Source organism: Giraffa tippelskirchi, chromosome 1, assembly GCF_054371585.1.
Source record: "Giraffa tippelskirchi isolate mGirTip1 chromosome 1, T2T-mGirTip1v1.2.pri, whole genome shotgun sequence".
Lineage (NCBI taxonomy): Eukaryota > Metazoa > Chordata > Mammalia > Artiodactyla > Giraffidae > Giraffa > Giraffa tippelskirchi.
Window position 1 is genome coordinate 97,396,309 of NC_137275.1, and position 27,414 is coordinate 97,423,722.

General features: G+C 40.2%; 3 long non-coding RNA genes and 1 pseudogene across 4 annotated transcripts in view; 2 read left to right on the forward strand and 2 right to left on the reverse strand.

Annotated features, from left to right (window-relative positions):
• Nucleotides 1-6,075, forward strand: part of LOC145504439 (uncharacterized) — a 32,566-nt gene extending 26,491 nt beyond the window's left edge. Inside the window, exon 2 of the long non-coding RNA XR_014052204.1 lies at nucleotides 2,725-6,075. This is a non-coding gene — a long non-coding RNA (uncharacterized LOC145504439). The remainder of the gene's footprint in view (nucleotides 1-2,724) is intronic.
• A 2,654-nt stretch (nucleotides 6,076-8,729) lies between these two features.
• Nucleotides 8,730-15,279, reverse strand: LOC145504443 (uncharacterized). Of its 2 annotated transcripts, none has more exons than XR_014052208.1 (2): nucleotides 15,061-15,279; nucleotides 8,730-13,415 (listed from the first exon to the last, which is right to left on the reverse strand). It is a non-coding gene; the product is annotated as an uncharacterized LOC145504443 (long non-coding RNA). The 2 variants fall into 2 exon arrangements; XR_014052207.1 differs by having other exon boundaries at nucleotides 15,142-15,273.
• LOC145504434 (uncharacterized) overlaps nucleotides 15,201-27,414 on the forward strand; it is a 44,554-nt gene continuing 32,340 nt past the window's right edge. Inside the window, exons 1-2 of the long non-coding RNA XR_014052202.1 lie at nucleotides 15,201-15,310; nucleotides 19,197-19,252. This is a non-coding gene — a long non-coding RNA (uncharacterized LOC145504434). The remainder of the gene's footprint in view (nucleotides 15,311-19,196; nucleotides 19,253-27,414) is intronic.
• On the reverse strand, nucleotides 17,507-18,765 carry LOC145538791 (popeye domain-containing protein 3 pseudogene; annotated as a pseudogene).

Here is a 27,414-nt window from a genome sequence, read left to right on the forward strand (position 1 = left end):
AAACTCTGTTAGCCTTTGCCCTGCTTCATTCTGTACTCCAACACCAAATTTGCCTGTTAGGCCAGGTGTTTCCTGACTTCCTACTTTTGCATTCCAGTCCCCTATAATGAAAAGGACATCTTTTTTGGTGTTAGTTCTAAAAGGTCTTGTAGGTCTTCAAAGAACCATTCAAGTTCAGCTTCTTCAGCATTACTGGTCGGGGCGTAGACTTGGATTACCGTGATACTGAACGGTTTGCTTTGGAAATGAACGGAGATCATTCTGTCGTTTTTGAGATTGCATCCAAGTACTGCATTTCAGACTCTTTTGTTGACCATGATGGCTACTCCATTTCTTCTAAGGGATTCTGCCCACAGTAGTAGATATAACGGTCATCTGAGTTAAATTCACCCATTCCAGTCTGTCTTAGTTTGCTGATTCCTAGAATGTCGATGTTCACTCTTGCCATCTCCTGTTTGACCACTTCCAACTTTGCTGGAGCAGCCGTGAAGAGATACCCCACGTCCAAGGTAATAGAAACCCAAGTAAGACAGTAGGTGTTGCGAGAGGGCATCAGAGGGCAGACACACTAAAACTAGCCAATCTGATCACATGGACCACAGCCTTGTCTATCTCAATGAAACTAAGCCATGCAGTGTGGGGCAACCCAAGACGGATGGGTCATGGTGGAGAGGTCTGACAGAATGTGGTCCCCTGGAGAAGGGCATGGCAAACCACTTCAGTATTCTTGCCTTGAGAACTCCATGAACAGTATGAAAACGTAAAAAGATAGGACACTGAAAGATGAACTCCCCAGGTTGGTAGGTACCCAATATGCAACTGGAGATCAGTGGAGAAATAACTCCAGAAAGAATGATGGGATGGAGCCAAAGCAAAAACAATACCAAGCTGTGGATGTGACTGGTGATAGAAGCAAAGTCCGATGCTGTAAAGAGCAATATTGCATAGGAACCTGGAAAGTTAGGTCCATGAATCAAGGCAAATATGATCAACCTATACAGCATATTAAAAAGCAGAGACATTACTTTGCTAACAAAGGTCTGTCTAGTCAAAGCTATGGTTTTTCCAGTAGTGACGCATGGATGTGAGAGTTGGACTACAAAGAAAGCTGAGCACTGAAGAATTGATGGTTGTGAACTGTGGTGTTGGAGAGGACTCTTGAGAGTCCCTGGACTGCACGGAGATCCAACCAGTCCATCCTAAAGGAAATCAGTCCTGAATATTCATTGGAAGGACTGATGCTGAAGCTGAAACTCCAATACTTTGGGACCTGATGTGAAGAACTGACTCATTGGAAAAGACCCTGATGCTGGGAAAGATCGAAGGTGGGAGGAGAGGGGGACAATAGAGGATGAGATGGTTGGAGGGCATCACCAACTCAATGGACATGAGTTTGAGTGAACTCTGGGAGTTGGTGATGGACAGGGAGGCCTTGCATGCTGCAGTCCATGGGTTGACAGAGAGTCAGACATGACTGAGCGACTGAACTGAACTGAATATTAACTAAAGCTCATACTAACTCAGGTTTCCTAAGTTATTATCCATTGTCATTTTTCTATTCCAAGAGACCACATAACATTTAGTTGTAATGTTTCCTTACACTCTTATTGGCAGTGATAGTTTCTTAGACATTCTTATTTTTGATGACTTTGACAGTTTTTGAGAGATACTGGTCAGAGAATGTTCTCTATTGGGGTTTGATGCTTTTCTCATGATTAGACCAGAGTTATATGTTTGAGGAAGAAAGACTCCAGAGATAATGTGCCATTTTTATCATATGTTTCAGGGTACATAATACCCATCTCACTGTGACATCACTTCTGGTGCTAAACCTTGATCTCCTGGGTTGTGGAGGTTGTCAGTTTTCGCCATTGTAAACATTATCTTTCAGAACTACTCTTCGGAACAAAGTCATCCTGCACAGCCTACAAATAAGGAGTGGATAGTTATCCTCCACTTCCTGTAGGGAGACATGAATTAGTTTTAATTCTTATGCACAGAAGACTTGTTTGTCCTCTCCATTTATTAATTTATTTGGTCATTTAATTGTATCACTATGGACTTAGGAATATTTTCATTATCTTGAGTTTTTATATCAATAGCACTTAATTTTGTTCATCAAGTTGTTTCAGCTTTGGCCATTGGAAGCCCTTTCATTGGCTGTATGAATCAAAGTGTTCCCTTTGATACATTCCCATCACTGTGGGTTGTTATTTTTTTTAAACACTTCCTTACTTAGTGGCATCATGGATATACCAGGCTCATCTTGTTTATTTCCTGCTGTAGTTCTAGAACCAGCCATTTCTCTGAGCTAGTTCCTTTGATTGGAGAATGGTATAAAGATCTGGGCATTAAGGGTGTACACTATTGTTGCAGTATTGTTTCTTATAGGCCCTCTTAGCTGACAGATCAAGCAGATGTATGTGTATAATAACCCTTGTATTGGCAGTGATAGTGTATGTGTATAATTCTCCCTTGTATATTCCTCCCTCCTTTGTCATAGATTAATTGACCATAGGTGTCTCCTTCATCTTGAAGGATAGCTTTGTAAGGTAAAGTATTCTTGCAGGCTTTTCTTTCAGTGCTTAGAAAATAACATCTCGTTCTCTCCTGGCCTACAAGGTTTCTGCTGAAAAATACACTGATATCTTTATGGGATTTACTTGTATGTGAAGAGTTTTTCTCTTAATAATTACAAAATTCTTTTTCTTTGATTTTTGACAGTTTTGTTATAATGTGTCTTGATGAAATCCTCTTTGGATTGAACTTGGAGATCTACGAACTTCACATACATAGATGTCCATATATCTCTCCAGATTTGAGATGTTTTCAGGTATTTCTCTAAATAAGCTATCTTTCCTTTTCTTTTACTTTATGGACTCCCGTAATGAGTTTCACTGGATAATTCCCAATAAATTCTGTATGTTTTCTTTACTCTTGTTCATTTTTGGGGGGATTTATTTTTTTTCTCTAACTGGGTCATTTCAAATGACTTTTCTTTGAGTTCACAGGTTCTTTCTTCTGCTTGCTCAAGTTTTCTGTTGACACTCTTCATTTCAGCTTTGCTTTAGTCATTGTATTCTTCAGCTTCAGAATTCGATTCATGCTTTTCATAATTTCTGTCTCTTTGTTGAACTTCTTGTTTCTGTCTTGTTTTCCTGATTTTCATGTTTTCTTTCTGTACTCTCTTGTAGCTTGCTGAGCTTCCTTAAAATAATTATTTTGAATTCTTTGTTCAGCAGATCTTCAATCTCCATTTCTTTGTAGACATTTACTAGAAAGTTATTTTGTTCCTTTGATGTTACCATTTCCCTTGATTTTTTTCATGTTTCATATAGACTTGCCCTTTTGTTCACACGTTTGCTGAAACAGTTCTCTCTTCCAAACTTTATCAGTTGGCTATGATAGGGAACGATCTTTATCTACCAGGGGGTGTATGGGTAGGTGTGAGGGTACTGGCTGAGTGGGGTGTGGTGGTTTCAACACTGGGGAGGGTGTGGCAGCATAGTCTCCATGCCCCTCTGTCAGTGAAGCTCCAGGTCTCGGGTGTGACCTTGCTGCAGAGCTCATGCTCTGGTGTCCTAGGCACAGGCACTCGTGGACTGGCTGTCTGCTGAGTCAGGATTTATGGCATGGGCAGAGCAGCCACAGAGCTGAGGTCTGGAGTATGGACATGCACAGTGCTGCCGCTCCAGATCTGGGGCATATGCAGGATTGTGGGCTGGGGAAGGCCCGGTCCTGAGGTGGTGCAACGATGACTTCTTCTTGGGAGTGGGTGAGCATGCAGCAATGTCTCCCTCTCCAGGGATCCTTTGCAGTGACGGCTGTCATCGCATCAGTGGCAAAAGCTGCTGGAGCAGACCACTGGGCTTGACACTGATGAACACTGGAACCCTAAGCTGTGAAAACTATATGGCGTCTGTAGCTGTCAGCTGTCACCAGGGCCGCTGGAAACCAGGGTGGCACCTGATGCATGGCTGATACTGGTAGTCTCCACATCTCTTTTTTGCTCCTGAAACCAAATTCCGGGAACTGAGAATTCAAGAAATCTCAGTTATGCTGATCTCTCCAGAGATTCTTTGTTTGAAGTTATTCTTTTTCTTTCTGCACTGTGTTACTACAGGTTCTTATTGTACTCTTGAGTCCTCCCAGGGTTATTTTCATTCATGAATAGCTGTCTAATTGTTGGGTTTGAAGGGGAAGCAAAGGCTTATATGTCCTTCTCCATCACCTTGCTGACATGTCTCAAGAAAGCCGCTTCTCTTCCTACTTTGCTGAGACTTATTGTCATAAATGTGAGTAGATTTTTGTCATATGCTATTTCTGCAACTAATGTCATTTATTTAAACATTGATATGATGGGTTACATTAATTTTCAAGTGTTGAACCAACCTTGCATATTTGAAATAAAACCATGTGATTATAGTAAATAATTTTTACTAAGTCTTTGGGTTCAAATTGCTAATATTTTAATTCATGAGGGATATTGGTCTCTAGTTTTCCATTCTTATAGTGTTCTGGCTTTGATATTAGGATAATGCTGACCTCATAGAATGTGTTAGAATGTGTGCACTCTGCTTCTGTTTTCTGGAAGAAACTGGAGAATTTATATTTTTCTTAACTGTTTGGTAGAATTGACCAGTGAAATGGGTCTGGCACTTTTTTTTTTTTTGACATTTTTGAATTATGAATTCAGTTCCTTCAATAGCTACAGCTCTATATAAATGATCTGTTTCTCTTTCCATGAGTTTTGGTAGTTTGTGTCTTTAAAGGGAGAAGTCATTTTAACCTTAGTTATCAAATTTGTGCACAGAGAGCTGTTCATAGTTTCCCTTTATCATTCTTTTGACATCCATGAGATTGGTAGTAATGACTCCTTTTTCATTTATGATATTAGTAATTTGTGTCTTGTCTTTTTTTCTTAGTAACAATAGTTCTAAGAATCTCTGAGTTTTAAAATTTGCTTCTATCCAGGAAATCATTATTCACCTTGTCAAAATTTCTTTTATTTTTAAAATAAGCTTCCTTGTGGTTTATATTGGAATGACTACCTCTTGATGAGATGCACAGTTCTTCAGATACCATTTTGTTTCAGGGCAAGGAGCATCCACCAGAGGTGGATTCTAGACTCACACTTTCTAATCTACAGCAAATTAAAATTCCACTTAACTGAAGAAATATCACAAGTAACCCCAACACCTTTAATAAAGTGTCAGGGCATGTTTTTTTAGACTATATTCATTAAGTCATTTGCAGTCCTACTTTCTGGCATATTAAATCTTAGTGTAAAGTATCTTCCCATGCCATGCCTCAAAATGTTTGAAACTGTCTAAAGAAAAAAATAGTCTAAAAGTTTGTACAAATCCAACAATTTGTTGGTACATATACTTTACCTTTGCAAGTCCGTTTGTCCACTTGTAAAGTTTATTATACCCACATGCAAAGAAAATTTAATATCTTCAATTGGAAACATTGAACCACTGCCTTTAATTCTCCTCAGATTTTTGGATTTCAGTGAATAATTATTTTATTATGCTAGTTGGGTGGTAATCTGCTTCCCAAAGTAAAGAACTAGATTAAAACTTGATTATCCAAATAAAATCAAGATGAATAGTTGGAAAATATTTAAATTCTCTTAAATCTCATGGAGAACAGGGCATGTAAAATGTGAAATCATCATATCATCATACAAAGTTAATTTTAGGACAGTGCCACTATATCAACACATGTGTTTTGTTCTATTTCTACAACACAGGTAATGTACTCATTAAGCATGTCTGGAAGCAGAAAGAGATTGAATCATAGTTTTGGTATCACTAACTCTGTAGTCCTAGACAAATTACTCAGTTCTCTCTAAACCTAAATTTTATCATACATAAAGTGGTAAAGTGAATAATTGATTTTAATGAATAAGGAAATTTTTATTATAAGGTAAAATAGATGACGGACATGAAAGACCAAAGACGTTTGGTCTATATACCAAGAAGATAGAATAGATGGAGCAAAATCAATAATGACAGCAGCAGAAACAACAAAAAAAATCCAAAGTAAACAGCAATCCCCAAAAAAAAAAAATTAACTGAAAAATATCCCTACCTTAATTTAGAGACTCACACAGAGTTTCAGAAATATTAAAGTCATGACATCTCCCTCTTTGTCACATCTATAACTAATGTATCACTAAAGTTGGTTTTTTTGAACTTTTTACTTTATATTGGAGCAGAGCCGATTAACACTGTTGTGGTAGATTCAGGTGGACAGCAAAGGAGCTCAGCCATACCATCCACATACATGTGTTAGTTCTCCCCTAAACTCCCCTCCCATCCAGGCTGCTACAGAACATTGTACAGAGTTCCTTGTGCTATATATATGGTAGGACCTTGGTTATCTATTTTAAATACAGTAGTATGTATATGTCAATCCCATGCTTCCTAACTATTAATATCTCTTCCCTCGATTCCTCAAAAGTGAGGAAGCAAATAATTGTTGGTTGATAAAAAAAATGAGATAATAGATGCAGTGCATTTTAGATGAGTGCCTATAAATATTCATGATGATAATTATGATGTTGCTGATCGTAATGATGATTAATTGACTATGTTCAGAGGAAAAACAAGTACATTTGCCTACCACACTTTAGTGGTGACCCTTTTTAAAACATCTTATTGAATTCTACATAGCAGACTATAAAATTCATTGGTTTAAAATAGTAAATTGGGTGGTTTTAGTGTATTTACAGAGTTGTGCATCACAACCAACTAAGTTTAGAATATTTTATCATCCTCAAAAGAAACTTCATATATATTAGCAGTCATTTTCCTCCCCCCCCAACCAAAGTCCTAAGCAACCACTGATCTGCTTTTCGTCTATATAGATTTGCCTATTCCAGATATTTATATAAAAGAAATCATACCCTGTATGATCTTTTGTTGTTGTTACTGTTCATTTGCTCAGTTGTGTCAGACTCTTTGCAACCTGTGGACTGCAGCATGCCAGACTTTCCTGTCCTTCACTGTCTCCCAGAGTAGTTTGCTCAGACTCATATCCAGTGACCAACCATCTCATGCTCTGTTGCCCCCTTCTCCTCCTGCCTTCAATCTTTCCCAGCATCAGGGTCTTTTCCAGTGAGTTGGCTCTTTGCATCAGGTGGCCAAAGTATTGGAACTTCAGCTTCAGTATTCCAATGAATATTAAGGAGTGATTTCCTTTGGATTGACTGGTTTGATCTCTTTGCTGTCCAAGGGACTCTCAAAAGTCTTCTCTAGCACCACAGTTTGAAAGCACCAGTGCTTAGGCTCTCAGCATTTATGATCCAACTCTCACATCCATACAGGACTACTAGAAAAACCATAGCTTTGCTAGATGGACCTTTGTCAGCAAAATGATGTCTCTGCTTTTTAATATGTCATCTAGGTTTCTCATAGCTTTTCTACCGAGGAGTAAGCATCTTTTAATTTCTTGGCTACAGTCACCATCCGTAGTGATTTTGGAGCCCACAAAAATAAAGTCTGTCACTGTTTCCATTTTTTCCCCATCTATTTGCCATGATGGGACCGTATACCACGATCTTAGTTTTTTAACTGTTGAGTTGTAAGCCAGCTTTTTCACTCTCTTCTTTCACCTTCATCAAGAGGCTCTTTAGTTCCTCTTCGCTTTCTGCCATAAGGGTGGTATCATCTGCGTATCTGAGGTTATTGATATTTCTCCTGCAATCTTGATCCCAGCTTGTGATTCATCCAGCCTGGGATTTCACATGATGTACTCTGCGTATGTTAAATAATCAGGTGACAATATACAGCCTTGACATCCTCCTTTCCCAATTTGGAACCAGTCCGTTGTTCCATGTTGCTTCTTAACCTGCACACAGGTTTCTCAGGAGGCAGGTCAGGGGCTCTGGTATTCCCATCTCTTTCAGAATTTTCCACAGTTTATAGTGATCCACATAGTCAAAGACTTTTGTGTAGTCAGTGAAGCAGAAGTAGATGTTTTTCTGGAATTCCCTTGCTTTTTCTATGATCCATCAGATGTTGGCAATGTGATCTCTGGTTCCGCTGCCTCTTCTAAATCCAGCTTGAACATCTGGAAATTATTGGTTCACATACTGTTGAAGGCTAGCTTGGAGAATTTTGAGCATTACTTTGCTAGCGTGTGAGATGAGTCCAATTGTGTGGTAGTTTGAGCATTCTTTGGCATTGCCCTTCTTTGGGACTGGAATGAAAACTGACCTTTTCCAGTCCTGTGGCCACTGCTGAGTTTTCCAAATTTGCTGGCATATTGAGGGCAGCACTTTCACAGCATCATCTTTCAGGAACTGAAATAGCTCAACTGGAATTCTATCACCTCCACTAGCTTTGTTTGTAGTGACGCTTCCTAAGGGCCACTTGGCTTTGTACCCCAGGATGTCTGGCTCTAGGTCAGGGACCACAGCATCATGGTTATATAGGTCATTAAGATCTTTTTTGTATAGTTCTTCTGTGTATTCTTCCCATCTCTTCTTAATCTCTTCTGCTTCCATTAGGTCCTTGCCATTTCTTTCCTTCGTTGTGCTTGTCTTTGCATAAAATGTTCCCTTGGTTTCTCCAGTTTTTTTGAAGAAATCTCTAGTCTTTCTCATTCTATTGTTTTCCTCTATTTCTTTACATTGTTCACTTAAGAAGACTTTATCTCTCCTTCCTTTTCTCTTGAACTCTGCATTCAGATGGACATATCTTTCCCTTTCACTTCTCTTCTTTTCTCAGCTATTTGTAAAGCTTCTTCAGACAACCATTTGCCTTTCTTTTTCTTGGGAATGGTTTTGGTTACCACCTCCTGTACAGTATTACAAACCTCTGTCCATAGTTTTTCAGGCCCTCTGTCTATCAGATCTAATCCCTTGAATCTGTCACTTCCACTTTGTTATGGGATATGACTTAGGTAATATCTGAATGGCCTAGTGTTTTCCCTACTTTCTTCAATTTAAGTCTGAATTTTGCAATAAGGTGTTTATGATCTGAGCACAGTCTGCTCCCAGTCTTATTTTTGCTGACTGTATAGAGCTTCTCCATCTTCAGCTGCAAAGAATATAATCAGTCTTATTTTGGTATTGGTCATCTGATTTTGGTGTTGGTCATCTGGTGATATCTGTGTGGAGTCATCTCTTGTGTTGTTGGAAGAGGGTATTTGCTATGACTAGTGCATTCTCTTGGCAAAACTCTGTTAGCCTTTGCCCAGCAGTATTTTGTACTCCAAGGCCAAATTTGCTTGTTACTCCAGGTGTCTCTTGACTTCCCACTTTTGCATTCCAGTCCCCTATGATGAAAAGGACAATTTTTTTTTCCTTTGGTGTTCTAGAAGGTGTTGTAGATCTTCACAGAAATGTTCAACTTCAGTTTCTTTGGTGTTAGTGTTTGGGGCATAGAGTTGGATTACTGTGCTATTGAATGGTTTGCCTTGGAAATGAACCGAGATTGTTCTGTCGTTTTTGAGATTGCACCCAAGCACTGCATTTCAGACTACTTTGTTGACTATGAAGGCTACTTCATTTCTTCTAAGGGATTCTTGCCCACAGTAGTAGATATAATGGTCATCTGAATTGAATTTGCCCATTCCCATCCATTTGAGTTCACTGTTTCCTAAGAGGTCTTCCTATCTTCCATTTGACCATGTCTGATTTACCTTGATTCATGGACCTTGTATTCCAGGTTCCTATGTAATATTATTCTAAACAGCATCAGACTTTACTTTCACTACCAGTTACATCCACAACTCTTGTTTCTGCTTTGGCTCACTCTCTTTGTTTCTTCTGGAGCTGTTTCTTTTCTTTTCTCCAGTAGCATGTTGGACATCTACCAATCTGGGGAGTTCATCTTTCAGTGTCATGATTTTTTGCCTTTTCAGACTTTTCATGGGGTTCTCAAGGCAAGAATGCTGAAGTGGTTTGCCATTCCCTTCTCCAGTGGAGCACATTTTGTCAGAACTCTCTATCATGACCTGTCTGTCTTGGGTGGCACTATATCACATGGCTCATAGCTTCATTAAGTTATACAAAGCTGTGATCCATGTGATCATTGGTTAGTTTGCTGTGATTGTGGTTTTCATTCTATCTGCCCTCTGATGGATGAGGATAAGAGGCTTGTGCAGGCTTTCTAATAGGAGGGATTGGTTGTGGGGAAAACTGAGTCTTGCTCTGGTGGGCAAGTTCATGCTCAGTAAATCTTTAATCCAATTTTCTGCTGGTGGGTGGGGCTATGTTCCCTCCCTGTAGTTTGGCCTGAGGCTACCTCCTGCAAAAGACTTATGTCAGCATGCTGCACTTCCTAGGACTCCTGTTGCCTGTGCCCCTGACCCTTCGGCAGGCCCCTGTTAGCCCACACCTCCACTGGAGACTCCCAAAAGCTCACAGGCAAGCCTGGCTCAGTCTCTTGTGGGGTCACCCCTCCTTTGTCCTGGGTTCTGGTACGCACAAGATTTTGTTTGAGCCCTCCAAGAGTCTCTGTTTCCCCAGTCCTGTGGAAGTTCTGTAATCAAATCCCACTGACCTTCAAAGTCAGATTCCCTGGGTTTCTCACTCCCTTGCTGAATCCCCAAGTTGCAAAGTCTGTTGAGGGGCCTAGAACTTTCACAACAGTGTGAGAACTCCTTTTGTATAATTGTTTTTCAGTTTGTGGACCTGGCAGCTCTATAGTGGGGCTAATGGTGACCTTCTTCAAGAGGACATATGCCACATGCTGCATCTCCCAGGACTCCTCCTGCCAGAGTCCCTGTCGCCGTGGCAGCCCACTGCTGACCTGTGCCTCCACAGAAGACCCTCAAACATTCACAGGCAGATCTGGCTCAGTCTTTTTGGATGGGTAGTTTCTCCTTTCCCTGGGTCTTTGTGTGCACAAGATTTTGTTTGTGCCCTACAACCGTCTCTGGTGGGTATTTTGTTGTTGTTTAACTGCTCAGTTGTGTACAGTTGTTTGAGACCCCATGGACTGCAGCATGCCAGGCTTCAATGTCTTTCACTATTTCTTAGAGTTTGCTCAAACTCATGTCCTTTGAATCAGTATTGCCATTCAACCATCTCGTCCTCTGGTGGGTATGAAGTTTGATTTTAAATGTGGTTGTGCCCCTCCTACCGTCTTGCTGTGGCTTCTCCTTTGCTCTTGGACATGGGGTATCTTCTTTGGTGGATTCTAACATTCTCCTGTTGATAGTTGTTCAGCAGCTAGTTGTGATTTTGGTGTTCTCGCAGGAGAAAATGAGCACACGTCCTTCTACTCTGCCATCTTGTTCTTACCACTCTGCTGTGGTCTTTTGTGACTGGCTTCTTTCACTTAGCATTGTGTTTTCAAGGTTCCATGTTGTAGCATCCATCAGCACTTAACTCCTTTTCATTGCCAAGTGATATTCCTTTGGATGGATACACTACATTGTATTTATCCACTCATTAGTTGATGGGCATTATGAATATTTGTGTGGACATATGAGTCATGACCATTTTTAAGAGGAAATTCAAAATTTTCCTTTGATAAATATGAAGAAGCACTGTCCAGATGCCTTTTGAAGAAAAATTTGCCACTCAGTTTGTGGAAAGTGTGATTACCAGACAACCTGATAATCTGTCAGCTCCTTCAAAGTCTGCCTCATTGGCAAAGAAACTCCTCACTTAAGTCCATCCCCTTCCCAGGGTAGCCTACATAGAACAACTGTCCAGAGAAGGAATATGAAGACCAGGCGTTTCAGTTCAATGTGTGACACTCTTGACAGGCCACGTTTGCTCAAGAATTTCTAGTCTGGTTGGCCAAGGTCTGCTGGCAGTCCATTGTAGTTTGACTTCTTCCTATCCCCAAATCTACGTCCTCTCCTTTCCTTCACAGCTGTTGGTTCCTAATAAATATCTTGTGCTCCAGCTCCATCTCATTGTCATTTTCTTGGAAGCCTGACCTGGCACATTCTGGATGGGGATGTTATCGAGAAATAATGACAGTGATCACTTGATGATGAAGATCATGAGTCCTTCCTGTCTCCGGTCCATTGATTCCAGGATTGCTTTCAAATCATAAAACTGAGATATTCCGAACAGTGCCATTTTATAATCCTTAGGTAAAAGTAGATGAGAGATTTCAGATGAAGAGATCCTTATATATCTAATGGCAATGTGACTAAAAGTGAAAATCAAAAAAAGAAGGCAAAAACAGACCCTGGAAAATTCAAAAGATAAATCTGATAATGGACTGACTTGGTTAAACATTTGCGGATCCTATGGAACACTCCTTCACAAATTCAATACTACTTGACTCCTCAAACTTCCTAATCTTAGTTCTATTGATCCAGACTGTGCTAACTAGATATTTACCAGAAGAGAAAAATGCAAAGATTATCTGAGCTTGTCTTAGAGTCTTGTACTGCTTCACATAGGGCTTCCAATTCAGTTTGTTAAGAAACAAAATGAAGATTTTAGGCAACTAACTGTTAATCTGATATTGAATATATCTCATGGATGAAAAGGGATTTCTTCCTGCATTTGTAAACATGCTCTTATCTATGAAACAAATTCCATATCCTTGATTTAGTTGGAACATCTATTCTCTGAAGTTCTTATGTAAGGTGGGTGAGGGAGAGAGGAACGCTGATAAGCAGTTCAGTTCAGTCGCTCAGTGGTGTCTGCCTCTTTGCGACCCCATGGACTGCAGCACACCAGGCTTCCCTGTCCATCACCAACTCCCACAGCTTGCTCAAACTCGTGTCCATCGAGTTGGTGATGCCATCCAGCAATCTCATCCTCTGTTGTTCCCTTCTCCTCCTGCCTTCAATCTTTCCCAGCATCAGGGTCTTTTCCAATAAGTCAGCTCTTTGCATCAGGTGGCCAAAGTATTGGAGTTTCAGCTTCAGCATCTGTCCTTCCAATGAATATTCAGGACTGATTTCCTACAGGATTGACTAGTTTGATCTCTTTGCAGTCCAAGGGACTCTCAAGAGTTCTCCAACACCTCAGTTCAAAAGCATCAATTCTTTGTTGCTCAATTTTTTTTATAGTCCAGCTCTCACATCTGCTCATGACAAAGTAATATCTCTGCTTTTTAATATGCTGTCTAGGTTGGTCATAGCTTTTCTTCCAAGGAGAAAGCATCTTTTGATTTCATGGCTGCAGTCACCATCTGCAGTGGTTTTGGAGCCCGATAAAATAAAGTCTGTCATTGTTTCCATTGTTTCCTCATCTATTTGCCATGAAGTGGTGGGACCAGATGCCATGATCTTCATTTTTTGAATGTTGAGTTTCAAGACAGCTTTTTCAATCTCCTCTTTCATTTTCATCAAGAGGCTGTTTAGTTCTTCTTCGCTTTCTACTGTAAGGGTGGTGTCATCTGCATATCTGAGGTTATTGATATTTCTCCTGGCAGTCTCGATTCCAGCTTGTGCTTCATCCAGCCTGGCATTTCGCATGATGTACTCTGTATATAAGGTAAATAAACATAAGTTAAATGCTTACCTAAATAATTCAGGTAAGCAACTGGCTATCTGAATTTCCTAGACAAGGTAGATACCCCAGGAAATGAAGTAAAAGGTTGCCAGTAGCCCTTAACATGGACAATGGGCTGTTAGTAGATCTGAGATACCACAGATTTTATCATCTCTACAAGCATTTTGCCATCAATCCCGTCTTGTTAATATGCAGTCTTATTTTTAACTGCTGTGCTCTTTTCTGTGGGAAATTGTATATCTGTTCAACTCAAGCAAAGTCAGGCTGCTTTAGGAAATGTGAAATTCAATTGACTAGTACATTTCAGACTAAATATAGTCACTGGCTCTTTATTCCTGCACTTGTTTAGTTTACAGTTCAAATTTCGGTATTATCTCCTCAGTAACCACATTTTGTTAGAGGTCTCTGGAGCCTGAATCTATTGTATTTATTGGATTTCTTCCAGTGCTTTGTTTTGAGACATTGAGATAACTTTTGTCAAAGCAACTGAGAACTTACTGTTGTCCATTCACAGTGTGTCTTCGACCTTAGGGGACCCTCTAAGTTGCTCTCCACTCACACATGTATAGGACAGCTCTCAGTGCCATCTTGGATGGAATCTCTTTGCCTTAGCTTTTCTGTCCTTTTACCAAATAGTTCTATTTTATAATGTTTTTAAGAATGAGATCGTGTTCACAAGGGCTCTTTAAAGATACTCCTAGCTCTTCATAACTTCTGTTGACAAGTTATTAGCCTCTCCTTTCATCCTAATGAAGAGAATTGCTGCTGCCGTCTCAGTCCACAAGACAGTGTCTTTGGAACCAGTATCATCAGGAAGGGCTTCCATACAATAATATTGGCACAGTTGCTGTATTAGAGATTATAAAATTTTAGAGTGTCATCTTTGCAAGAAAAAAAATGGGGCTTCAATTAACTACTTGTGCTGAAGGTTGTCTGTACATTTTTATAGGGGGTGGGGTAGTGGAAAAAATTGCTAGTTTGAACTCTGTATTTTCTATGCTGTGTCTCTGTATTTAACCCTGGGAAAATCTGATCACATATCCTTATTTAGTCAAATTTGAGCTGAACAGTTGCATTTTCATACGGTCTAGCTTTGTCTCTTTCATGTATCTTCTTTTATTTAACAACATACCTACTGTTCCAAAAGCCACAAGGTTGCTTCTGAATGTTCCTAACTGACTCCTCTCCACACAAAGCTGTTACTGGGCTTCCCATTTCCTGTCCACTCAACCCTCCATTTCAGCAGCAGCAAGACACAGTCTCTCTTCTAACTCCAAATCCCTTCTGAAGAGGCATATTCAACTGGGAGCCCTTCATGTTAACAACTTTGTCCTTCAGAGGTAAGTATATTTTTAAATCAACATTTTCTTCTAACAACCAGGTGGCTCTGCCTCTTTAAAGAGCTTGGATTGTATGTTTAAAGGGTTAATGTGACTTTCTAGAGTTGTGGGTTTTGTCTTGTGTTTTAGTTGACCTTTCCTTCACGCAATGCAAAGTTGAGATTTGGAATTATTTGCCGTAATTCTCACTGCCTGGCTGCCCCATTTTACTCCTATGTTTAACTGAATTCTTTTTTTTTTTTAATACCTGGTTGTTAGCAGACATAAGGGCTATACCATGTTAATGAGTCCAAAAACAGTGACTCATCTCTTGTCTGGAAGTACTGATTTTACCCTCCCGGAATTGAGAGCAGAGACCTCTTTAATCAGAATGAGATGATCAGTCTTGCTGCTATGGTGATGGAAGGCATGTTTTCAGAGGGAGTCAGAACTGGATGGCGCTTCACCATTCCCCTGGGGAGAAAACAACACGACCAGCAGCTCCACTCTGATCCTGGGCGGTTTCAGGAACCAATTGCTTACGCCGGTGAGGGTTCTTAATTGTGAGTCACAGCAGTATTAGGTCAGGCATGTCTGGAAAGCTGTTGTTTCAGCCTTACACTTTTAAAACTGTGCCTGAGTAAAGTTCATTTTGGTATTACTTTCCAATCACTCTTATTTAAAAAAATGACTTACTCATGAAGTTGCTTTTTATTGAAAAAAGAACATCGTCAAGCACAACTCTGAAAAAGCACGTGTGTAACCCTCCACGTCTATCACCAACCCCTGGAAAACTAAAAGCTACTGTATGAGAGCTTCATTATTAACTGTTATTAAGTAGATTTTTGTTGAGAACCTACTATGTGCCAGGACATAGTAGTAATGGTTTATGTCTTAGAGGTACTCACATCTAGTTCTTGCCTGGAGAATCCCAGGGACAGCGGAGCCTGGCAGGCTGCCGTCTGTGGGGTCGCACAGAGTCGGACATGACTGAAGCGACTTAGCAGCAGTAGCAGTTATTAATAGAAAAAAATCTAAAAAAAAAAAAGTGCCTTTTCCTTATGTCAAAAATATTATAGAGCATTTGGAAAATTCAGAAAAGCATTAACTATGACAGGAATTATCAGTAATACCAGTATTCAGACATGTTTATTAATATTTTAATCAATATTCTTCCATGTTTCTGCTATTTGTATAGATGGTGGTTGTTACAACAATGGCATGATTATTCCATACATATGTGCTTGTGCTGCTTTTGAAATGAATGTATCAAATGTTGCTATTGATATATATTTTCCATCTTTTATAATAAGCCCCATGCATTAGTTAGAACAATACTACCTACTATTATAAATCTTGGAGAAGGAAACGGCAACCCACTCCAGTATTCTTGGCTGGGGAATCTCATGGACAGAGGAGCCTGGCAGGCTACAGTCCATGGGGTTGCAAGAGTCGGACACGACTTAGTGACTAAACCGCCACCACCATTGTAAATATGCTTAGCTTAACCCAAGAGAAGCTTGTATCTACCTTGCCTAACAAAGCACAGTGAGAACCTCTGGTCTGTGGGCAGCTTTTCAGATGTAGATTCAGACATTTAGGCATCTTCCCCTTGTGGCTTGGCCTTTCCCTAGAGTTCGAAAATACTTTTCCTTCAGTGCCAGATGGAGAAAGAGAAAATGGAGAATGCACATCTGTTTCACAGATTTTCAGTTTGAAAATAAGCTGCCTCACCTCTAGTCTCATTGCAGTCACATTCCTGGGACCAGTCACAAGGCTCCACCTAACCTCGCAGGAACATGGGAAATGTGGTCTCCCGCTGGGCAGCTGCTTCACAGTGATGATTCTAGGCAATGAAAGAGAAGCCCAAAATTTGTGATGATCAGTTAAGTGTTTCCTATTTGTTCCACCCATCTGGGCAGCCAGTATCCACATTCGAACTTCTTTCTAAACACAGAATATCCCTACTTCCTCCCCAGGGAATTTTCAATCAATGCATCCCCCGAATCTTAGATCTCTAGATGAGAAATGTCTTCTTCACAAGTTTGGGCGTTGTTCCTGTTGGTTTGGCAACATTGCCATTAAAAGCCACTCCCTGGTGCCCATATCATGGTAGAGTGGGGACTGGTTAGCTAGAATAGTGAGAACTGAGACCTTGTGTCAATGGCACTTAACTAAATATTGTGATCCACGATTTGGTTGTCTGTTCCGGGAAAACTCTGACCTGGAAAGACATGGGTATAAATCAAGAAGTAATTTTATGGTTTGCTTTAGGAAATTCCCACAGATTTTTTGGTAAGATACAATGGTCTTCTCACCTGGGTAAATAGCTCTTACATATCAAGGATTTGCTTCAAGATCTTCCCTTTCACTTACATATACCTCTCCTAGACTGATCTAGCACCTACTTTGCCTTGTCTCAAGTACTTCTTCACCTTGAATGACCTGCCCTAAACCAATTGATCCCAAACTCAGAAAGCTACCAGTATCCCACTTCTGACTTCTCCCTGCTGAGACACTCCAAACCTCCATCAAGGTGATCATCTTTTTTTTTAACAGAAAATAAATTGTAAAATTTATTCACAATGCACAAGTTAAGATGAGTAAAACAGCGGGCAATGGCATCTTCCCTCTGAGTTGGATTTATAAAAATATTAGTGAGCTCAATTTGCTGTATTTTGCTGTTTCATTTGGGGAATGATGAAGAGAGTCTTTTATCATTATAAAGCTTGAGACTTTGATGTCATTTGTCACAGTCTCGTCTGGAATTCTGAAAATGTTCTGTCTGGGACGACTTGGACATTTCTGGACTTGACATTTGAAGGAAGTTGGGTAACCAAATATCATATGGTATGTTTTTCCATGTATATATCCTGTCATTCAAGAAATGGAGTTTATCTGCAATGTCACTGCCAAATAAAACCAAAAACAGGTGGGAGATATAACGATGCTGAGCCAAGAGCAAGTATAATTCCTTTCTCCTCCAGGACACATATCAACCATAGGTTTCTGCTGTGAGGGTTACCTGAAAAGTGCCTTCCTCTGTGGGTTTCCGTAGTCCCATTCAGGAGAGTCCAGGAACTTCCTGAGACAAGCAGGGAGAGTTTGTCAATGGAAGTTTTCCCGTGCATGGCATGACAGTGCTCCTTTTCCAGAGTAACCACTTCTGAGCTCATAGCAATAGTTCTGAAGTCGGGCAAAGAGGTGCCCAGAGGCTGGAAGAGGGAGTACAAATAAAATACTGGTGCAAGACTGGGTGTTCATCCACTAGGTTCTTCCATAAACTTGAATTTTCTTCCATGGCTGTAATACCATCTGATTCACATTTCAGTCAGTATTAAATGATACCGAAGCAAGTAGTTAAGTCCTTTGCTTGTCCATCATCGGAATTAAGTCCTTACAAATCCAGGGAAAGCCCAGACACTGGAGCTGGGGTGATTAAGGGTTTGGAGTGTATAGATCTTGAAAAACTAAGAATCCCATGCTAGCGTCCTTAAGTTCATCTGGGCTTCTCATCTAGCCCACACATAAGTTGGGGTCGCCTGGCCTTTCTTGGCCCCATGCAGAGCTCTGGCCTCACACACACGTAAGTTTCCCAGCTGAGAGTGCAATGGACCAGTGTAAAGTCCTCAACGCCCAGCTCGTGTGCTCCCGGCCACCCAGCCCCAGTGCTTGCCCTGCGGCCAGGTGCTCCGTGACTGCAGCCAAACTCCGGAGTGGCAGGATGGCGCCAGTGATGATCTCTTTTACTGCAATAAGGTCTAAAAATTTTTAGTTTTGTTTTAACAGACCTAAAAACATTGGGGCATTCAACAATTCAGAGAAAAAACGGGAGTCACACAGCAGTCCCTGCTCCCTGGCAAAGTTGAAATCATGCTGAGTTTGTGACATTGTGAAGTCCCTCTGTGCTGGCCAGGGGGTGGGTGGTAGGTGGGGGAAGTGTCTCTTGATTGAATATGGAACCAACTCTCTGGTAGCGATTCTACTGGTGGAAATAGCCATGATGGAGTGAATGTTGGAAAATGTCCTTTGCCTCTGTTCAACTTTCTGTTTGTGTAAATTTGGGGGTTTGAGGATAATGCTTGAAGATTCAACAGGATTTTTTTTTCATGGGCACTGAACTATTATTTATTTTTATTTTATATTGGAGTATAGTTGATTTACATAATGATAGTTTCAGATGTATACATAGTGATTCAGCTATATGTATACATAACCTATATACAAATGAGTTCCACTCCAAGAGTGTGTTTGTAAGCCCAGTTTGTTCGTAAGTCCAACAAAATTTGCCTAAGTACCAAACTTCTACAGATAATGCCAGAAACGTGAACTAACTTAAGTGATTGGACTTTGTGAATGCACTTTTGTGTCTTTGAAAGTTTGCAACTTGAAGATTCATATGTGGGGAACTTAGTGTATCTACTCTTTTTCAGATCCTTTCCCCTATGGGTTATTACAGAGTTTTGAGTAGAGTTCCCTGTGTTATACGGTAGGTCTTTGCTAATTATCTATTTTATATATAGTAGTGTGTATATGTTAATCCCAACCTCCTAATTTATCCCTCCCCTGTACCTTTCCCTTTTGATAACCTTAAGTTTGTTTTCTAAGTCTATGAATGTTTTGTAAATAAGTTCATTTGTATCTTTTTTTTTTTTTTTAGATTCTACATGTAAGTAATATCTAGTGATACTTGTTTTTCTCTGTCTGACTTCACTGGAATGATAATCTCTAGGTCTACAAATGACATTATTTCATTCTTTTTTATGCGTGAGTAATAGTCCATTGTATATGTACCACACCTTTATCCATTCCTCTATCAAAGGACATTTAGGCTGCTTCCATGTCTTGGCTACTAGGAATCATGCTCCTGTGAACATTGGGGTGCATGCATCTTTTCAGATTCTGATTTTATCTTGTTATATGCCCAGGAGTGGGATTACTGGATCATATGGTAGGTCTACTTATAGTTTTTTAAGGAAACTATGTACTATTCTCTATAGTGGCTGTACCATAAACAACATTTTAATTCAGCATTCTGGGTTCTTTGAGAGTATAACTTCCTCCCTCCATAACTTAAAGTAGCTTCCTATTCCAGGCAGTTTCATAGATGAGGACTTACACCTAAATGTTTATCCCAGACCTCATTCTCAGGTCTGCTTTATTTCTTAGGTTTCTTACCCAACATCTTTCTCTTAACTTAATGATGACTATCTTAAATCTATCTTAATAGGCTTAGGTAGAAAGGAAATGTCCTTTATTCTGATTTTTGTTCCAGGACGAACTCATGTTGTTTAACTGAAAACATAAAGAACCTCTACTGTTCAAAACCTTTTCAGTTACCTATTAGTGTTTGAGTTCTAGAATTAGGCAGACTTTACAATTGTGAGAAAACCCGGATAGCTGCATTCTCTATATTTCCTTTCATGTTTGCTTGCAAACTGGTCAATTCTTACTTGAGTCCGTCTTTCTTCCAACAGCGTGCTAAAAACAGCCAGTAATGAGCTAACACAACATTCTAATTTAGAGCTGCAAGTTTGGCAGGTACTTAGTTATTGGCAGCCAAGTTTCTTTTCAAATCAGTTTCCATTGCATAAATAGCTCTCCATCTTTCCAATTTCCTCCATCAATTTCTGCCATCCCCTGAATGATGGCATTTATTGTAGGATTCTGTTAGAAGAGCACTCTAGTTGCAGTACCAATTTTTAGGGTGAAAATAAATGTCTCAAAATAAGTGATTTGGAAAACACAAGTGTATTTCCTGCTCCTCACACAGGCCTGTGTGGGTGTTTCGTGTCAGCAAGTGACCTTTCATGTGGAGAGTTGAGGACCTCCATTCATACTTTGGGGCTTCCCAGGTGGCTCAGTGATAAGCAATCCACCTGCCAATGCAGGAGTTGCAGGAGATGTGGGTTTGATCGATGGGTCGGGAAGATCCTCTGGAGAAGGAAATGGCAACCCACTCAGTATTCTTGCCTGGAGAATCTTGTGGACAGAAGAGCTTGATGGGCTACCGTCCATAACATTGCAAAGAGGCGAACAGGACCAAAGCAACTGAGCACACATACTGTGGCCCTGTGCTTGCTGCTCTCCTGCCACCCAGAGCCTCAGAATTCTCACTCAGCAGAGGGCGGGACGAGTACAGAGTGCACACCTGCATTTTCATGTCTTTGGTCTTGGAAGTGACACACAGTGTTTCTGTTCACATTCTACTGACAAGGAGTAGTCACATGACCACCCCCTGCCCGTGAAGTGGGGGATGGGATGTGTAATCCCTCATCAGGGTCAGGCAGCTGCTTTCCAGTTGACAGCATTGTACTTAGGAAGGAGAACAATTTGTAGTGGTAAGATGCTCATCTACCACATTCCCCTTTTTAGGGCAAATTTCTTTCTGATCTGGATACATTCTGGTAATTTACTGTTACTATTCAGTCACTAACTTGTGTCCAACTCTTTGTGACCTTGTAGACTGTAATAGTCCAGGCTCCCCTGTCCTCCACTATCAGCTGGAGTTAGTTCACATTCATGTCCACTGAGTTGATGATGCCATCCAACCATCTCATCCTCTGTTGTCCCCTTCTCCTCCTGCCTTCAATCTTCCCCAGCATCAGGGTCTTTTCTAGTGAGTGGACTCTTTGCATCAGATGGCCAAAGTATTGTAGCTTCAGCATCAGTCCATCTAATGAATGTTAAGGGTTGATTTCCTTTAGGACTGACTGGTTTAATCTCCTTGCTGTCCAGGGGACTCTCAAGAGTCTTCTCCAGCACTGTAGTCAAAAACATCAGTTCTATGGTGCTTAGCCTTCTTAATGTTCCAACGCTCACATCCATACATGACTACTGTAAAAACCATAGCTTTGACTATATGGATCTTTGTTGGCAAAGTGATGTCTCTGCTTTTTAATATGCTGTCTAGGTGTGTCATAGCTTTCCTTCCAAGGAGCAAGCATCTTTTAATTTCATGGCTGCAGTTACAGTCTGCAGTGATTTTGGAGCCCAAGAAAATAAAAATCTGTCACTACTTCAATTTTTTCCCTTTCTATTTTCCATGATATGCTAGGACAAGATGCTATTATCTTCATTTTTTTGAATGTTGAGTTTCAAGCCAGGTTTTTCACTCTCTTCTATCACCCTCATCAAAAGGATTTTTAGTTCCTCTTCACTTTCTGCCATTAGGATAGTATCATCTACATTTCTGAGGTTGTTGATATTTCTCCTGGCAATCTTGATTCCAGTTTGTGATTCATCCAGCCCAGCATATTGCATGTTATACTCTGCATAGAGGTTAAATAAGCAGGGTGACAGTATACAGCCTGACATACTCCTTTCCAATTTTGAACCAGTCAGTTGTTCCATGTCCAATTCTAATTGTTGCTTCATGACCCACATACAGGTTTCTCAGATGGCAGGAAAGGTGGTCTGATATTCCAGTCTATTGAAGAATTTTCTACAGTTTGTTGCAGTCCACATAGTCAAAGGCTTTAGCACATTCAATGAAGCAGAAATAGGTGTTTTTCTGAAATTCCCTTGCTTTCTCTGTGATACCGGAGAAGGCAATGGCACCCCACTCCAGTACTCTTGCCTGGAAAATCCCACGGACAGAGGAGCCTGGTAGGCTACAGTCCATGGGGTCACTAAGAGTCGGACATGACTGAGCGACTTCACTTCCACTTTTCCCTTTCATGCACTGGAGAAGGAAATGGTAACTCACTTCAGTGTTCTTGCCTGGAGAATCCCAGGAACGGCGGAGCCTGGTGGGCTGCTGTCTATGGGGTCGCAGAGTTGGACACGACTCAAGCGACTTAGCAGCAGCAGCAGCAGCTCTATGATACAACGAATATTAGCAATTTCATCTGGTTCCTCTGCTTTTTCGAAACCCAGCTTATATATCTAGAAGTTCTCAGTTCACATACTGCTGAAGCCTATATTGAAGATTTTGAGCATCACTCTGCTAGCATGTGAAATGAGTACAATTGTGTGATAGTCTGAACATTCTTTCACATTGCCCTTCTTTGTGATTGGAATGAAAACTAACCTTTCCAGTCCTGGGACCACTGCTGAATTTTCCAAATTTGCTGGTATGTTGACAGCAGCACTTTAACAGCATCATCTTTTAGGTTTTGAAATGGCTCAGCTGGAATTCCACCACCTCCATTAGCTTTGTTCATAGTAATGCTTCCTAAGGCCTACTTGACTTCACACTCCAGGATGTCAAGCTCTAGGTGAGTTACCACACCTTTGTAATTATCTAGGTCATTGAGACCTTTTTTGTATAGCTCTTCTGTGCATTCTTGCCACATCTTCTTAATCTCTTCTGCTTCTGTTAGTTCCTTACCATTTCTGTCCTTTATCAGGGTTGATTTCCTTTAGGATTGACTGGTTTGATCTCCTTGCTGTCCAAGGGACTCTCAAGAGCCTTCTCCAGCTCCAGAATTAGAAAGCATCAATTCTTTAGCACTCAGCCACCTTTATGGTCCAATTCTCACATCCCTACATGACTATTACTATTCTCTGGAACTCTGCTTTCAGTTGAGTGTATCTTTCCTTTTCTCTTTTGCCTTTCACTTCTCTTCTCTTCTCAGCTATTTGTAAAGCTTCCTCAGGCAACCACTTTGCCTGCTTGCATTTCTTTTTCTTGAGGATGGTTTTGGTCACTGTTTCCTATACAGTGTTGTGAATCTCCATCCATAGTTCTTCAGACACTCTGTCTACCAGATCTTATCCCTTAACTCTATTTGTTACCTCCATTGTATAGTCATAAGGGATTTAAGTCATACTTGAATGACCTAGTGGTTTTCCCTACTTTCTTCAATTTAAGCCTGTATTTTTTAATAAGGAATTTGATCTGAGCCACAATCAGTTCCAGGTCCCATTTTTGTTGACTGTATAGAGCTTCTTCATCTTTGGTTGCAAAGAATATAATCAGTCTCATTTAGCTACTGACCATTTGGTGATGTCCATGTGTAGAGATGTCTCTTGTTGTTGGAAAAGGGTGCTTGCTATGACCAGTGTGTATTCTTGACAAAACTCTTAGCCTTTTCCCTCCTTCATTTTGTACTCCAGGGCCAAACTTGCTGTTGGTCCAGGTATCTCTTGACTTCCTACTCCCCCCCCCCAAACCTCATATGATGAAAAGGACATCTTTTTGGGTTTAATTCTGGAAGGTGTTGTAGGTCTTCATAGAACTGGTCAACTTCAGCATCAGTGGTTGGGGCATAGAGTTGAATTACTGTGATGTTGAATGGTTTGCCTTGGAAATGAAACAAGATCTTCTTGTCATTTTTCAGATTGCACACAAGTACTGCATTTTAGACTCTCTTGTTGACTATGAGAGCTACTCCATTTCTTATAAGGGATTCTTGCCCACAGTAGTAGATATAATAGTCATCTGAATTTAATTTGCCCTTTCCCGTACATTTTAGTTCACCAGCTCTTAAGATGTCAGTGTTCATTCTTGTTATCTCCTAATTGACCATGTCCAATTTACCTTGATTCATGGACCTAACTTTCCAGGTTCCTATGCAGTACTGTTCTTTACAGCATCAGACTTTACTTTCCCCACCAGACACATCCACAATACAGTTGTTTCTGCTTTGACCCAGCCACTTCATTCTTTCTGGAACTATTTGCAATTGCTCTCTGCTCTTCTCCAGTAGCATATTGGCCACCTTCTGACCAGGGGGGCTCATCTTCCAGCGTTGTATCTTTTTGCCCTTTCATACTGCTCATGGAGTTCTCACTGCAAGAACACTGGAGTGGTTTGCCATTCCCTCCTCTAGGGGATCACGTTTTGTTAGAACTCTTCACTATGACCCATCCATCTTGGGTGGCCTTGCATAGCATGGCTCGTAGCTTCATTGAGTTATGCAAGCCCCTTTGCTATGGCAAGGCTGTGATTCATGAAGGGGGTAATTTTCTATGGTTGCAAATAATAAATATCCAGTTAATTCATCGTTTTTTCCTCCATATGTAATGTTTTCATCAGGGCTCAGGAGTTTCCATCATTCACCTGGGGTAACTGCCTTAAATTCCTAGTTGTATGAATTTCCTACTGCATCTGAAAGAAATTCCCACAAACTTAGTGGCTTAAAGAAGCTCGTATTTATTTTCTTACAATTATAAGAGTCAGAATTCTCCTTGGGCTAAAATCAGTGTGTGCCTTCTGAGGCTTTCTGACAGTATCTGCTTGCTTGCCTTTCTCAGCTCTTAAAGACCACTTGTGTTCCTTGCCTTATATACCTTCCCCCATTTTCAAAGCCAGAAGTAGAGTGTCTTCAAATCTCTCCTTCTCTCTGATAGCTGGTTCTGTAATCACATCTTAGTTAATTTTTCTGCCTCCATTTTTCCCTTTATAAGGACTCTTGTGACTATCCTAGGTCCACCCAGGTAATTCAGGGTTATCTCCCCATCTCAAGATCCTTAATTTACTCACATCTATCTCTTTTTTTGCCATATAAGATAACCTATTCCCAGGTCCTAGGGATTAGGACATGGGCATCTTTAGATGGTTATTATTTTGCCTACCCCAGAATCCACATCTCTAATCTTGACCCACTTCCATATATGCTGCACATTGCTACCAGAGTGATCTCTCTAAAATACAGAACTAGCCAAATCATTCCTATTTTTTTTTAAGTAGTACATTTTATTACTGGACTGGTGAATTTTGGAAAATGACTTCTCAAAGCAAACCTAACGTGAAGAGTCAAACAAGATCACACCAATTGGAGAAAATGCTTATAGGATATAGAAGGAGGAGCATTTTTAATTTCTCAGTTTACTTCATTGTGTCCTATATACACATGATTCAAAATTATTTATATGAAGTATAATCGATATGAATAATTATATTAGTGTCAGATAACAAGGCCATTTGATATTTGTATGTATTACAAAATGATCACCATAATATCTATTTAACATCCATCATCATACGTAGTTACAATTTTTTTTTCCTCATAATGAGAACTTTTAAACTATTCTTTTAGCAACTTTCAGATATGCAGTTCTGTTTTATTAACTATGGACACCATGCTGTATATTACATTCCCGTGGCTTGTTATTTTTAATTGGAGGATAATTGCTTTACAATATTGTATTGGCCTCTGCCACACAACAACATGAATCAGCCATGAGTATATGTATGTCCCCTCCCTCTTGAACCTTCCCCCCACTCCCCACTCCATCTCACCCCTCTAAGTTGTCACAGAGTACTGTGTTGAGCTCTCTGTGCTATACAGCAAATTCCCATTAGCCATCTATTTTACATATGGTAGTATATATGTTTCAATGCTACTTCTCTCAATTTGTCCCACCCTCTTCTTCCCACACTGTGTCCAAAGTCTGTTCTCTGTGTCTGTGTCTATTCCTTCTCTGCAAATGGGTTCATCAGTACCATTTTTCTAGATTCCATATATATGTGTTAATACATGATATTCTGTCTTTCTGACTTATTTCACTCTGTATAACAGGCTCTAAGTTCATCCATCTCACTAAAATTGACTCAAATGGGTGAGTGGGAGTCCACTGTATATATGTACTACAGCTTCTTTATCCATTCATCTGTCGATGGACATCTAGGTTGCGTCTGTGTCCTAGCAATTGTAAATGGTGCTGCAGTGAACACAGGGCTACATGTGTCTTTTTCAATTATGGTTTTCTCAGAGTATATGCCCAGTAGTGGGATTACTGGGTTATATTTATTCTCAGTTTTTAAAAGAATTCCATACTGTTCTCCATAGTGGCTATATCAATTTACATTCCCACCAACAGTGCAAGAGGGTTCCTTTTTCTCCACACCCTCTTCAGCATTTATTGTTTGTAGATTTTTTTGATAATGGCCATTCTAACTGGTGTGAGGTAGTACCTCATTGTAGTTTTGATTTGCATCTCTCCAATAATGAGCAATGTTGAGCATCTTTTCACGTGTTTCTTGGCCATCTGTCTGTCTCTTTTGGAAAAATGTCTGTTTAAGTCTTCTGCCCACTTTTTGATTGGGTTGGTTGTTTTTCTGGTATTCTGCTGCATGAGCTGCTTGTATATGTTGAAAATTAATCCTTTGTCAGTTGTTTCATTTGCTATTATTTTCTCCCATTCTGAGAGTTGTCTTTTCATCTTGTTTATAGTTTCATTTGCTGTGCAAAAGCTTTTAAGTTTAATTAGGTCCCACTTGTTTGTTTTTGTTTTATTTCCATTACTCTAGGAGGTGGGTCAAAGAGGATATTGTTGTGATTTATGTCAGAGTGTTTTGCCCATGTTTTCCTCTAAATGTTTTATAGTTTCTGGACTTACACTTAAGTCTTTAATCCATTTTGAGTTTATTTTTGTGTATAATGTTAAGTGTTCTAATTTTATTCTTTTACATGTAGCTGTCCAGTTTTCCCAGCACCACCTATTGAAGAGGCTGTCTTTTCTCCATTGTGTACTCTTGCCTCGTTTGTTCAGGTGCCCATAGATGTGTGGATTTATCTCTGGGCTTTCTATTTTGTTCTATTGATCTATATGTCTGTTTTTGTGCTGGTACCATACTGTCTTGATTACTGTATCCATGACTTAGTTTGTAACTGGGAGTTTGCACCTTTTGACTCTTCACCCATTTCTCCTACCACCCCCTCCACCTTCATTCCTTGCCTCTGGCAACCACCAATCTGTTAT